The sequence below is a fragment of the Dama dama genome, chromosome 29 (genome assembly GCF_033118175.1).
Source record: "Dama dama isolate Ldn47 chromosome 29, ASM3311817v1, whole genome shotgun sequence".
Lineage (NCBI taxonomy): Eukaryota > Metazoa > Chordata > Mammalia > Artiodactyla > Cervidae > Dama > Dama dama.
Genome location: NC_083709.1, coordinates 51,456,055 through 51,471,043, shown reverse-complemented (window position 1 = coordinate 51,471,043; position 14,989 = coordinate 51,456,055). Strand labels below are relative to the sequence as shown.

General features: G+C 40.4%; 1 protein-coding gene and 1 non-coding gene across 6 annotated transcripts in view; one reads left to right on the top strand and one right to left on the bottom strand.

The window, feature by feature from the left end:
- Positions 1-14,989, top strand: part of KANK1 (KN motif and ankyrin repeat domains 1) — a 210,807-nt gene that overhangs the window by 122,923 nt on the left and 72,895 nt on the right. The gene's annotated exons all lie outside the window — the stretch shown is intronic.
- Positions 2,184-2,255, bottom strand: TRNAY-GUA (transfer RNA tyrosine (anticodon GUA)). Its single transcript has one exon. It is a non-coding gene; the product is annotated as a tRNA-Tyr (tRNA).

The window sequence follows — 14,989 nt, the reverse complement described above, 5'->3', positions numbered from 1 at the left end:
TCTTACAAAATGGCATCAAACTTCTATTGAAGTCAGATTTCATGTTTTCCTCTACCATCAGATATCAGCAGCCAGATTTTCTTGGCCAGAAATGTTGCTGAAATTCCATACTGCAGCACTTTGATCTCTGGGATGATATATCCACAGCATGTGATTATTTGTCTAGATAATTGTGCTTTCCCTTGAGGTTCTAAGAGAAGTTAAAAGAATCAATGGCTTGGTAATTGTACTGTTAATCTTAAAAGGAGAGTTGAATGGAAAATATTTTAAAACTGGCTAGAGAAGATAATTACTAGGAGAAGATAATTACTTATTATATATACTGTAACTGGTGCAGATGGAGGTTTCATGCAAAATAAAGCAGTTTATCATTTTTGTTTTTTTAATAACTTCTACTTTCAGATACAAGTGTAGCAACCTTCAGGGCATAGAGCACAGCCTTCCTTTCAAATGGGACTTTTCGTAATTCTGTATCTACACATTGTCTGTGTGTGAAGAGACTGGGGGACATTTCCTTTCTTATAAGCTGCATTTAGGGTTTAACTTAGAATTGATTACCACAGGGAAGTTGTCTCGGCGCCCCATTAAAGAATATAATGAAAGGAAGTATTTTAGCAAAGCAAATAGGACAAGAGAAAACAGACTTTTCTCTCCACATGTTATGAGTTTCTGTACCATTTTCTAAGCAATCTTGACTTTTTTTACTCACTTGCTTTTTCTGTCTCATAAGGAAATAAAGAATGGAAGATTTATGGGTATTAATAAAATAATAATACTTGTTATACTTTTTCCTGCCTTTCAGGTTAGTACCAGCAGTGCCACTCCTAATTAATAAATTCTCTTTGCCCATCTTGCAAATTGGTCTGCAAACCTGGTCTGCTACTGCTGCTTCTAAGTCGCTTCAGTCGTGTCCAACTCTGTGCAACCCCATAGATGGCAGCCCACCAGGCTCCCCCGTCCCTGGGATTCGCCAGGCAAGAACACTGGAGTGGGTTGCCATTTCCTTCTCCACTGTGTGAAAGTGAAAAATGAAAGTGAAGTTGCTCGTGTCCAACTCTTAGCAATCCCATGGACTGTAGCCTACCAGGCTCCTCCGTCCATGGGATTTTCCAGGCAAGAGTACTGGAGTGGGGTGCCATTGACTTCTCCGGAACCTGGTCTGGGGACCCCCAAAAGTTCATTCCAGCTCATTTTTCTAGTGCTCATGTTGGAATATGTTTTAAGTGTGAGTAACAACCCAAGAAAACCCCAAATCAAATTGCCTTATACAATAAGAAAATTTTATCTTTTTTATAACTTAAGTCCAGAGAGCAGCTTTTGAGGTTGATTCAGTAGCCAAATGATAGCAGAAGCCCAGGCTGTTAATGTCATTTCACTCTGTTATTCACTGTCTGCTGGTTCATCCTCTACTTGGTGGCAGAATGGCTGCAGAAGTGCTGAGCACCACATCCAGACCAGCACTGTGTATTTCCTTTAGGATTGAGGAAACTTTTCTCAGACTTTTTCTAGAGAATGTCTCCTTAAACCTCTCTGACCAGAATTGAGTCACGTGTCCTTTCCCAGACCAGTCACTGCCAAGGGGAATGATGCTACTACGCTAACCAACCTACGTAGAACAGATGGGGAGAGTCAGTCATCAGGACTACAGGCCTTCCGTATTTCTCACTATATAGCCCCCTCCCCAACCCTACCCCTAGATATCTTGGCCTCCCATGGTGACCGTTACAAAGCCTGTGCCTGACTGTCAGTAACCTGCTCTCTTTCTCTCCATACCCTAGGTATCCCCTTCTCCCAGGTCCTCTGCTCCATGGAACTTTCCTTGCCCACTCTCTGTTCTGATCATTTGGCACCTTTTGTGAGGGTCACATCTCTCTGACGAGATTCTGAGGTCCTTGGGCAAGTCTGCTCTTCTCTTTGTTTCCTAGTGTACTTTTCAGAGAACCAGAGATCCTGAATTTATTTGTGCCTACCCTTTCCCCAAAATATTAAGACCAGTATAACCCATAGAAGGAAATGTTGTTACATCTTATTGATAATAAGCCCCTTTGAGACCCGTGTTAGTTCATTCAGTCGTGCCCAACTCTTTGCGACCACTTGAACTGCAGCCCACCAGGCTCCTCTGTCCATGGGATTTTCCAGGCAAGGATGCTGGAGTGGTTTGCCATTTCCTTCTCCAGGGGATCTTCCCCACCCAGGGATCGAACCTGGGTTTCCTGCACTACAGGCAGGTTCTTTACCAACTGAGCTACCAGGGAAGCCCTGGTCCTTAAAGTAGAATAGTCATCCCTTCTATTATTAGAAAGTAAGAACAATAAAAAGTAAAAACAGCAATCACAATTTATTAATATTCTCTCTTTATCCATTCGCTCACGTTCCTTTTTAGCCCTTTTATAAGGGATCATAAACTCAGTTTCTGCGTAGTGTGTGCTCAGTCACTCAGTCGTGTTTGACTCTTTGTGACCCCATGAACTATAGCCTGCTAGGCTCCTCTGTCCATGGGATTTCCCAGGCAGGAGGTAGGTTGCCATTTCCTTCTCTAGGAGATCTTCCTGACCCAGGAATCACACTCGTGTCTTCTGTGTCTCCTGAATTGGCAGCCAGATTCTTTACCACTGAACCACCTATGCATGGTACATAGAGGCTTTAGATGTTCTTAGTTTGACCGTCTTTCTTATCCTCTCAGACAGTGATTCTTTCTTCATTGTCTTGGGTTGGCCAAAAAGTTAATTCTGGTTCTCCATACCATCTTATGGAAAAACCCAAATGAACATTTTGGCCAACCCAATACATCAGAACTATTGGAGGAGCTTTTTTAAAATGTGCACATTCAGGTGTCATATTTAAGTGTCAGTTGGTCTGGAATAGAGCCCAGTCTGTTTTCATAAAATGAGATTTAGGAGTTTCCCAGGAGACAGTGAGGAATTGCTCTTAGATATCCATACGCCAAATCCTTGGTGATTATTATCAGAATAATTTCAGACTTCTCAGTGTTCTTGTACCAGATAGTTGGCATGTCTTCTTGTTTCTCATTATTTGCTCATCTAACCATGCAGGCTAGGTGCTTGTTTCTGTTTGTTTAGTATCCACCTTCCCTCTTCCCTTTCCTCACCGGGGTCTTAAGCATCTCATTTCCCTTGTGTTCCACATCCTTCTGGGCAGTAATGAAGACTGGAGCTCAGTCGTTTTCTATCAAGAGAGTATAGTTTTTCCCAGATCCTGAGCATTGCTTGTCAGCTTCATATTCTGTAAGCCCTTATGGAATGTCCACTGTTTTATGTCCTAGCTTATATAGCAGCAGTCACTGTTGGGAAAACTGAAATTGAAGATCCAGGGGTTCTTATCAAAAATAGTGATTAAGGTATGAGTAGAGCAGTCATTGAGGGGCAAATTAATTTAGCTACATGTTCTCCATCATTAGTGGTAGACTAAGACATTGCTCATCCAAGAAGTGTACGGTTGTGGTTCTTTTTCACTGACACTGTAATCATCTGAGGCTTTTCATCAGCTTCTAAAACATCTGAATACTTTCATGACATTATCATAGACTCTTGTGGTTCCAGGGATTCTTTTGGCAGACCAGTGCCATGAAGAAAGAAAGGTCTCATCTCACTGCCTAGAACCCTGACCTCTCCAACATGACATGAAATGAAGACAACACCTTCTCTATCAGAGGCTAATCACGAACAGGATTTGACTGAATGAATGGGAAAGGAGGGGCAGTGAGTTCACTCACATAGGCTCCCTGCTCCTGCTATTTTTCTTACTTGTGGAGTTATAAAGCTTCCTTGGCTGAAGTCACCTGTTCCATATTAACCACCTCTGTTCTATCTTCGACTTCCCTGGTGGCTCAGCCGGTAAAGTGTCTGCCTACAATGTGGGAGACCTGGGTTCGATCCCTGGGTTGGGAGGATCCCCTGGAGAAGGAAAAGGCTACCCACTTCAGTATTCTGGCCTGGAGAAATCCATGGACTGTATAGTCCATGGGGTTGCAAAGAGGTTGGACACAACTGAACGACTTCCACTTTCACTATACTTTAAAACAAAAGTTTTAAACTTTGGATCTGTTGAGGGTAGGGAGACAGCCCTCCGTCTCCTTTTGAAATCTCATTTAGATGTGTGTGTCTCTGTGTGTACGTATGTGCATCTTCTGGTGAAAAGGTTCATAACTTTGACAGGCTTTTTCAAATCTACTACCTTAAAATAGCTATTTGATAACTATAACTTTTATTCTCCTTATTTTAAGATCTGCTCTTTGTCATTTTAAAAACAACTCTCAACATTAGTTAACTCTTTAAATGCTTCTTTTACAGCATATGATCCTTTCTGCAATACATTTTTTTGTTTATTGTCCATGCAAAATTCTGTTTCGGATTCTAGGAGGTTTCTCCCATAAGAATCTGGTTTAAAAGCAAAGGATTTTTAACATAAATGAACTAGGTTTAGCTTTGATTTGTCTTGTATGTGGGAAAATGTATATTTTAGTGAAGTCGTTGATGTGTCATTACATAAAAAAATGCATCAGTCTTTACCAGGATTGCTTCTTCTCCATTCAATGTTTGTGGTAAGGCTAGTCTTTAACCTCTGTAACAGAAATGGAGTGAATCCTGACCTAACAGACTGAGTTATGTATAGTCTTCTGGGAAAGCAGTTAAGCAAAGTACAGATTTTTAAGTTGATGTGTACTCACTGTGCTTTCAAGTTAAGGTGGTAAATACCCATGCTTTTTATGTATGTAACTGCTGTTTTCAGAAAAGTATTACCATTGACCTGGGTAAAAAGGACTGCTCTGAAATTTTTAGGAGTTTAAGAATTAGGCCTAAAGTTAATAATCAGTGAAATAAAAGACGTCATATTTTTAAGAAATGAAATCTCTAGTGTTTAAAAACTAATAATATACACATTGGTTTATGCAGCTGAAACAATGGCAAGCATTATTTTGTGATTTGATCATAAATTAATTTTTGGCCTTAGTGATCTGGCTTGGCCACAAAATTAAATGTTTTTTTCCAACAAGCGTTTGTTAAGTGTTTACTGTGTGCTTAGTAGTAGTCTAGACTACATGCAGGAATAACAAGAGGACCAAAAGCAGGATGGTAGACTCCTGGGACTAACTGTTAAGAGCAGAACAGCATCTAATACTGTCATTGCTTGACCCTTTGTTTTACTTTTATGTCTTTCTAAGTTTGTTTAGGGTCCCTAACTAGACAGTTATACACACCTTTGGAAAGTATAAGTATCCCCAGGCATTATTTTTCAAATATTTCAGTAAAAATATAGGTTGTGCTTCTTCACCAGAGAATATTCTGTTTTGGAGAGCTGAGCATTCTCAGTGGCTCAGAATTTATCCCTCAAATTATATCTTCTCTGTCCCTCTCTCACTTGAACCATTTTGGTTTGAAAATTTCCTAAAATTGATTATATCCTTACAGACATTTTTTAAAATAATGCACAATTCTGTTTATATGACATTCTGGAAAAGCCAAAACTATAGGAACTGGAAAGCCAGATCAGTTGTTGCCAGAGGACTGGGGTGAAGAAGGGATTAACTACAGAGGGGCATAGAGGAATTTGTCCGGGTCGTAGAACTAACCTGTATCTCAATTGCAATGGGATTGAAGCGACCACATGTTTGTCCAAACTTGCAAAGCTGTATACTAAAACTTTAGAGTGAATTTTACTACATGTGAATTATACCTTTAATTTTTTTAAAGAGAAAAACATAGCCAAAGAACTTAGAGCATTTCTTACAGACTTTCTTAAACAATATATTGAACAAAATTTAAGGTTCTTACAGAAAGTTAGGTCTATGCTGATAATAAGATTATTGTCCCCAGGAAACATAGAGCTATAGGGATGTTTGCTCCAACATTTCAGCTTTTTAAACATTATTTTAAAATCTCTTCTCTTGCTGTAGGAATTTACCTTTGAGTTACTATGACTTTCTCAAGCACTTCCCATAACTTTATAATCTGACCAGGGCTACTAGGGAGTTGTTGTTCAGTTGCTAAGTCGTGTCTGACTCTTTGCTATGCCATAGACTGCAGCATGCCAGGCTCCTCCGTCCTCCACTATTTTCCAGAGTTTGCTCAAATTCATGTCCGTTGAGTCAGTGATGCTATCTGCGCATCTCATCCTCTGCTGCCCCCTTCTCCTTTTGCCTTCCATCTTTCCTCGTATCAGGGTCTTTTCCAGTGAGTTGGCGCTTCACATCAGGTAGCCAAAATATCAGAGCTTCAGCTTCAGTGACAGTCCTTCTATGAATATTCAGGGTTGATTTCCTATAGGATTGACTGGTTTGATCTCCTTGCAGTCCAAGAGACTCTCAAGAGTCTTCAGCACCACAATTCGAGAGCATCAGTTCTTCGGCGCTCTACCTTCATTGTCCAACTCTCACATCCATACATGACTACTGGAAAAACCATAGCTTTGACTGTACAGACCTTCTACTGGGGATATGGTACCCAAACAACCAAATTTAATGTTTAGAACATGTGAAAGAAGAGTAAATTGGCCATGGGTTTGGGATTTCTGTATAAGCTAAGTTCATAGATATTATTTTACTTATAGTTTATTTATTTGATTATTTTCTGTTCTCATTAGTTTTCCAGAAACTGTTCTCATTAGTTTTCCAGTTTTCCAGAGTGGCTAGACAAGTAAGTTCTGAGTAGATATCTCATTACATACTAATATTTTATGATATTTCTTGGTATTATAAGTATGCTATATTGTACCTTTATTATATTGTTGAAATATGATAAATAAACAGTTACAGAAGTTGAAATTTAAGAAGAACTATCACTTCATACCTGTTTGGTTTTTTTCTCTGCCTTTCCATTAAACTTCATTACTCTATTATAATTATCTACCTTTAGCACTGACCAGATCTCAAACTAATGAAAGTTACAGAAAAAAAGTGTAGTGTTTTAGTTTCTATAATCTTTCTCCATTAAATGTGTGTTTAATCCTCACTCTTTTTTTAAGGTTTCCCAAGTGGCTCAGGTGCTTCCCTGGTAGGTCAGATGGTAAAGAACCTGCCTGTCACTGCAGGAGACCCAGGTTCAATCCCTGGGTGGGGAAGGTCTGCTGGAGTAGGGCATGGCAACCCGCTCCAGTATTCTTGCCTGGAGAATTCCACAGACAGAGGAACCTGGAGGGCCACAGTCCCTGGGGTCACAAAAAGTCAGACACGACTGAGCAACTAACACTTTCACTTTCAGGTGGCTCAGTGGTAATGAACCCCCCCCTGCCGATGTAGGAGATGCGAGTTTGATCCCTGGGTCAGGAAGATTCCCTGGAGAAGGAAATGGTAACCCACTCCAGTAGTCTTGCCTGGAAAATCAGAGGAACCTGGAGGTCTTACAGTCCATGGAGTAGCAAAGAGTTGGACATGACTGAGTATACACACATACATGCACTTAAAAAAAAAAATCATTCCAGTTTGCTTTAAGGGAGTGGTTTTGAGGAGAGAATTCAATACAGTTGTGTACACCCGTGGTATCAAGTGAGGAAAAACACTGAAAGCAAAGTGTTGGAAGCAAAAATTCTTGCCAGGGTCTCATGAAGTGTTCCAAGCTACTTTTTCCTTGTTGACTCAAAAGAACAAATAGTAAAGGTGCTGAAGGACCCCACTTCTTTTGGCCCATAGTTATGTATAGCAGAGACATGAAACATCAGCTCCAATCCAAGACCTTCAGTGGGTAGTTTGGGGAAAGTGTTATCCATAGTATTGATATTGAAGTCCAAGGAAATCAGGTGGAAAACTAAAGGATCTAGTTGCTCTAGTACATTTCAGCCTTCTGGATTTAAAGAATCCTCCTGCAATGCAGGGGACCCCAGTTCCATTCCTGGGTTGGGAAGATCCACTAGAGAAGGGATAGGTTACCCACTCCAGTATTCTTGGCCTTCCCTGGTGGCTCAGCTGGTAAAGAGTCCGCCTGCAATGTGGGAGACCTGGCTTCGATCCCTGGGTTGGGAAGATCCCCTGGAGAAGGGAAAGGCTACCCACTCCAGTATTCTGGCCTGGAGAATTCCACGGACTGTATAGTCCGTGGGGTCACAAAGAGCTGGACACAACTGAGCAACTTTCACTTTCATCCAGCCCATCTACTACCTATTAGAGATCACCATTTCTGCATATTCCTTCTCCTTTAAGATGTACTAGCTACTTAATAGTAAATTCTTTGTTCCTTTCATCTTTATTTACTAGGATCATCCCCATATTCTTTAAAAAATTCTGTATATGCATTAGATTTGCCTTCTCTGGGTCATAAAGTGAGATCGTAGATGCAGGAATAAATATGGACCAATTCCTTTTCTTATGGTATTTATTCATCCATTCAAAAAAGGAGTTTTAATTAATTAAAAATAGTTTTGAATACCAGGTATCCTAGGCTTTGAGTGTCAGATACTCAGAAAACGAGGGTGACATAATCATTGCACTTGCACCGTAAGTCATGCATGCAGCTCACTTCTCTGAGCTTTAGTTTTCTTATCTGTTTCAGGAGAAGGTATCTCACAAAGCTATTGGAAAGCTTAGCTAAGATAATGCATGTGAAAGCATTGTAAAATTATAAAGTGTGGACGTGTTTGTTGTCATGTTTGGTTTAAAAATAGAAGCTGGGAGAATATTAATCCTGAAACCATTTAGATAACCCAGTTATGAGACTCCGGGTAAAGTGAGAAAAACAATGCATGTCAAATGTGATTCATTCCCAGGAGAGTGTTTTGAGGTTGTATTGTTAGGAGCCTTGCATCCTAGAAATTATTTCACTGGCGTTTATGTGAAGTGTTATTGGAAATAACATAGCTTCTTTTGACATAACACATTACTATCAGCCTTTGTTAGCACTCATAGTGCATTTTTACTATATCTTATTAATAAGGGTGTATTGAATGAACCCCATGGCAGTGAGAAATATATAAGATGCCATTTTGTAGTTGGTTTCTAGAGTGTCTTTATAGCAGTCTCCCAGTGTTTCTATTTATTGTTTTTCCCTCCCCTCCCTATTTTTGTTTCTATTAGTTCTTTACAGGTAGGAATATTATATGTTCCAGTTTTCCTGAGACAGTCTTAGGTTATGCCTGTTGTCCTAGCATCCCATCTCTTTTATCATTTTAGCATACTTAAAAATGTTCCAATCTGGACCATATGTTATATGGCCACCTTGGCTCAAGGCATAAGAGAAAATGAGGAAGGAACCAGAAAATTAGTGGAATTGTAAAGATCTGTGGAAACTGATCTCAGAGTGTGGACTTGGTCCAGTAATATCGTGGAATTCAACTTAGAGATTTAAGTCACTGTATTGTGTCTGATTATCAGTTCATATCACAGCAGGGTTCTAGTGAGCTGTTACGACTCGAGCATGTGTTTGTTCACCCAGACTCAGAACAGCAGCTTTTGCACTTGAAAGGTTCTCACTTGGGTATGACTTGTTGGAGCCTGAAGGCTAACATTCCTTCTAAGGGCCCCTCAAGGTTTTCCTTCAGTGTGAACATATGCATTAAGATGGTATTGATCCAGTTTTTGACCATTATTCACCCACAGCAGCCAACCAGTGGGGTTGTAAAACATGTCTATCGCCCCTTCCCCACCTGTATGGCTCTTGTGTTGTGATTAAAGATTCAGCTTAGAGGGACGGGTCCATGTTGCAGCCTCTCTGCCACAGCCTCCTCCCCTTTCAGAGTGAGAAAGTTGGAGCGAAAGGTCCAAAACAGAGAATTCTACAAAGAGAAAGGTGCCATTTTGTGTGTCTACTTGCAATCCCTATTATAATGGAATGATACTCCTTGTCTCTTCCTGCCAGCATTAATATGAATTTTTAAATAAAGGTCAAGGGAAGGGCTTCCTTGGTAGTGGTAAAGAATCCACCTGCCAATGCAGGAGACACAGGTTCAATCCCTGATCCGGGAGGAACCCATATGCCACAGAGCAACTAAACGCATGTGCCACAACTACTGAGCCTGTGCTCTAGAGTCTGGGAGCCACAACTGCTGAAGCCCATGCACCCTGGAACCCGTACTCCGCCACAAGAGAAACCACCACGAGAAGCCCGTACACCACAACTAGAGAGTAGCCCCCGCTTGCTGTAACTAGAAAAAAAGCCTGTGCAGCAACAGAGATCCAGCACAGCCAAAAATAAAGAAATAAATAATTTTTTTTTTAAGTCAAGGAGAGATAGATAGTCAAGGAGAGAACTATATTCAATATTTTGTGATAACTTGTAATGGAAAAGAATCTGAAAAAGTACACTTGAAGCTAACACAACCTTGTAAATCAACTATACTTCAATTTTTTAAAAACAGATCAAGAGGATACTTTACTGTTTTAGTGTATGCAGTCCCAGGGTCGTCAAAGCATGGCAGTTTGATCAAGTTCACAGCAAATTTGCTAGTTTAAAAGCAAATGCAAAACAAATAAAAAATACAAATAGTAAACACCTTTGAAACCTTAAAAGGAAAAAAAGCAAATGCACAACTCTGCCATTCTCTGTTGACAGCAGTATTGGACTTTGGGGTTGGGCTCTGTGTTCATTAGGCCTGAAGAAATGTGTATGATTTAAGACTTTGAAAGTGAAGGTGGAAATTCAAAAAGTAAAGAAGAATCAGTGGAATGGATCCTTTTACCACTACCCCGTTTCCCTTTGTAGAGAGGCAAATGTGGTACAAAGATCTCCCTTGAAACAGTGCTTCTCGCTTTAATGTGGGACTCTTGTTGAAATGCAGATTCTGGGCAGTAGGTCTGGGCTGAGGGCCTGAGATTCTGCGTTTGTGGTGCTGGTGCTGTGGGACCCCGGGCCACTGCTTGTCTAGTGAATTTTTGGGAAATGAGTGCTGAGATGGGTTCTGACTCTGGAGGTCACTCTTGCACCACAGTGACTCAGACAGGAGAGCCCCTCCTCTGTCAGGAGGTGCTGTGTTTTAGTGGGAGGTTAGAGCAAGAGGAGCTGTCTGGACACTTAGGGCTTAAATACTGTTCCCTGTCTCCTTAAAAAGAAACCTTAAGGTATCCCCTACAGAGGCCCAATGTTCCTGCTAATGAGAAGAATAAAGAAATATACATTCCATGGGCTTGGAATGCCAGGAACTGGCTCCTTTTATATCTATTAAGGGTTATGAGGAAAGGAGTAGGGAGCAAAAGATTAGGAAAATAAATAGAAAATTAGAGGAAATTCAGAAAAGGAAAGTTCCATCCCCTCCTGCCTCTTTCATAGGTAAAAGCTGTGATGTGCCTTCCTCTCCTAACTTCTCTAAATAAAGACACAGACCTCTACTGACTAGTTTGTTTGACTATATTCTGGCTATTTAACTTCTGTTATTTTACAAAATGTCCTTCATCTACAAAAGAAGGATTTAGATGGTTTTATCAGAGCCTTTTCTATTGTAAAGCATAGCAACTAAGAGTTTTATGATCATACAGTACTATATATAAAATATACATGTGTCTTTAACACTATAGTTTTATTTCTGCAAGTGCACCTCCAAAATAAATGTTGTTAGTACATATAAATTTTGTATTTCCCCCACATATTCCTGGTTCTCTTTCTTTTAAAAAGTCTACTTTTGTTTCATAACTTCAAAAGTTTTTTTTTATGTTAACCTGTAATTGGCTGTATAAATTTCTGCTCCATAATGGTAATTTAAGGAATCTGGTCTCACTGTTCCAGCAATAGCTAGAACTTTCTTCTCTGCTTTACCAGCATTCTCTCTTAAGCATCTACTTGTTTTGGGGATGTGTGTGCATTAGATACCTCTTCTGAGAGGGTGAAGGAGTCTTTGTTCCAGAAGGTAATTTGGGTCCAGCTGTAACTGTGTTCCTTCAACATCATGACCCCTTCAGTCTTAGGACAGAAGTCTGGAATTTATTCTCATCTCTGTTCTGACTAATTGGTTACATACCAAGACCCATATCATGTGGTAGTCAGGCATTTCTCATCCTCAGACTTCTGAATGAAAGAATTCATTTTTTCTATAAATTTACCCTCAGAGACAGTGTTGAGTTTTATAAAAGATAAATCACTCTGAGCCAAGGATGAAGAATGAACGTAGAATTCCATATTGAGCAACTAAAATTGTTGTTATTAAATACAAACTTAGTGAAAACATATTACTTGTGTACAGAGAGATTTTAAATACATTGAGTTGAGGGTGTGTTTCTGTACTGAAAACAAGAAACTTAGGTCGGCATGGAGTCCAATTTCATTGACCGTCCTACAAAGCTTTGGTGAGAGTTTTAATTGGCAACTTTCTGCAGGGCAGCCTGACATTATCCATCAGAATGTGCAGGCTCATTCTTTTCTTCTCACAAATCCACTTCTTGGAATTGATTCACAGCAAATTATTGAATAAGTACACAAAGCTGTATGTAAAAATATGTTCCTCGAAGAGTTTGTAATAGGAAAAAATTAGAATCTGAATACTCAAAAATAAAGGTCAAATATAGCATAAATATGAAAGAGGATGCTATGCAAGTATCAAAAGAAGAGATATATTAATAGGTGTGTGTGTAAGTTACTCAGTCGTATTTGACTCTGCTACCCCATACAGTCCATGGAATTCTCTGGGCCAGAATACCGGAGTGGGTAGCTGTTCCCTTCTCCAGGATATTAATCCTAGAGCCAGACATCCTGGAATGTGAAGTCAAGTGGGCCTTAAGAAGCATCACTACAAACAAAGCTAGTGGAGGTAATGGAATTCCAGTTGAGCCATTTCAAATCCTAAAAGAGGATGCTGTGAAAGTGCTGCACTGTATATGCCAGCAAATTTTGGAAAACTCAGCAGAGGCCACAGGACTGGAAAAGGTCAGTTTTCATTCCAATCCCAAAGAAAGGCAATGCCAAAGAATGTTCAAACTACCACACTTTTGCACTCATCTCACAGTCTAGTAAAGTAATGCTCAAAATTCTCCAAGCCTGGCTTCAGCAGTACATGAACTTCCAGATGTTCAAGCTGGATTTCAAAAAGGCAAAGGAACCAGAGATCAAATTGCCAACATCCGCTAGATCATTGAAAAAGCAAGGGAGTTCCAGAAAAACATCTACTTCTGCTTTATTGACTTAGCCAAAGCCTTTGACTGTGTGGATCACAAGAAACTGGAAAATTCAAGAGATGGGAATACCAGACCACCTGACCTGCCTCCTGAGAAATCTGTATGCAGGTCAAGAAGCAACAGTTAGAGCTGGACATGGAACAACAGACTGGTTCCAAATAGGAAAAGGAATATGTCAAGGCTGTATATTGTCACCCTGCTTACTTTACTTATATGCAGAGTACATCATGAGAAATGCTGGGCTGGATGAAGCACAAGCTGGAATCAAGATTGCTGGGAGAAATATCAATAACCTCAGATATACAGATGACACCACCCTTGTGGCAGAAAGTGAAGAACTACTAAAGAGACTCTTGATGAAAGTGAAAGAGGAGAGTGAAAAAGTTGGCTTAAAGCTCAAAATTCAGAAAACTAAGATTGGCATCTGGTCCCGTCACTTCATGGCAAATAGATGGAGAAACAGTGGAAACAGTGGCAGACTTTATTTTGGGGGGGCTCCAAAATCACTGCAGATGGTGACTGCAGCCATGAAATTAAAAGACCCTTACTCTTTGGGAGAAAAGTTATGACCAACCTAGATCACATATTAAAAAGCAGAGACATTACTTTGCCAACAAAGGTCCGTCTAGTCAAGGCTATGGTTTTTCCAGTATTCATGTATGGTTGTGAGAGTTGGACTATAAAGTTGAGCACCGAAAAATTGATGTTTTTGAACTGTGATGTTGGAGAAGACCCTTAAGAGTCCCTTGGACTGTCAGGAGATCCAACCAGTCAATCCTTAAGGAAATGAGTATTGAATATTGATTGGAAGGACTGACGTTGAAGCTGAAACTCCAATACTTTGGCCACCTGATGCAAAGAGCTGACTCATTTGAAAAGACCCTGATGCTGGGAAAGATTGAAGGCAGGAGGAGAAGGGGACGACAGAGGATGAGATGGTTGGATGGCATCACTGACTCAATGGACATGAGTTTGAGTAAACCCTGGGAGTTGGTGATGGACAAGGAGGCCTGGTGTGCTGTAGTCCATGGGGTCACAAAGAGTTGGACATGACTGAGTGACTGAACTGAACCTGTAAAAGATGGCAATAATGTTAAAATAAAAAAATAACATATTTGGAGAAAAATATAAAAGTACACCCATGTGTATGTGAGCACAGAGAAGAATTAGGAAGCTATATAGCAAAATGTTGATAGTAATGAAATTACAGCTGATTTTCCTCTTTCTCAAACTTTTATTGTTGGAAATTTAGTACTATTACATTGAGGAGGGTAAAGATAACTTAATTTGAAAGTTGCAGAAAAAAGCAGCCACTCTGGGACTGAATTGGAGGAGAAATGAGAGCCCTGCTGTTGCAGCAACCCTTTGATGTTGATTGGCAGGAGTTCTTTGACTGGCCTTTGCTGTACCAGGAAGAACTTGGGAGGCCGTGGGGGCCTGTAGAGGAGATCCCTGTCCTGCTGACCTATGCACAAGGTCCCCTTCAGCCTTACCCTGTCTGGCAATATCAGCCCTGGGGAGCCTCACACGCTCCTTTGGGTCCAGGATTTAGAAGAACAGAATTACTGAATGTCTGTCAGGTCTGGAAGTGTCTGTAGGGCTGTCCAAGTCCAGCTATGAAGAACTGGAGGTCTAGAGTGTATAAGTAACTTTCTCATAGCCCTGGAGGTATTTCGAGGCCAAGTCGAGATGAAGACACAGTTCCCAGGCTCCTTGTCTTGGACTGCTGTATAGCTTATGCCCGAATTCTGCTGCTGTGGATGAGTCACCAGTTCTCACAAGCAGCTTTAAAGGCCAGAGGAAAAGAGGTTTCCAGGTAAGGGGATCAGTTTTTTCTTGTAACTTAGGACATTAACTTGTTAGACCTTTTGTCCAGATCTGTGTCCTGTGAAATATATGAAAATTCAGGGCTTCTTGACTTTCCTTGGGTCCCGGCCTCTTTGG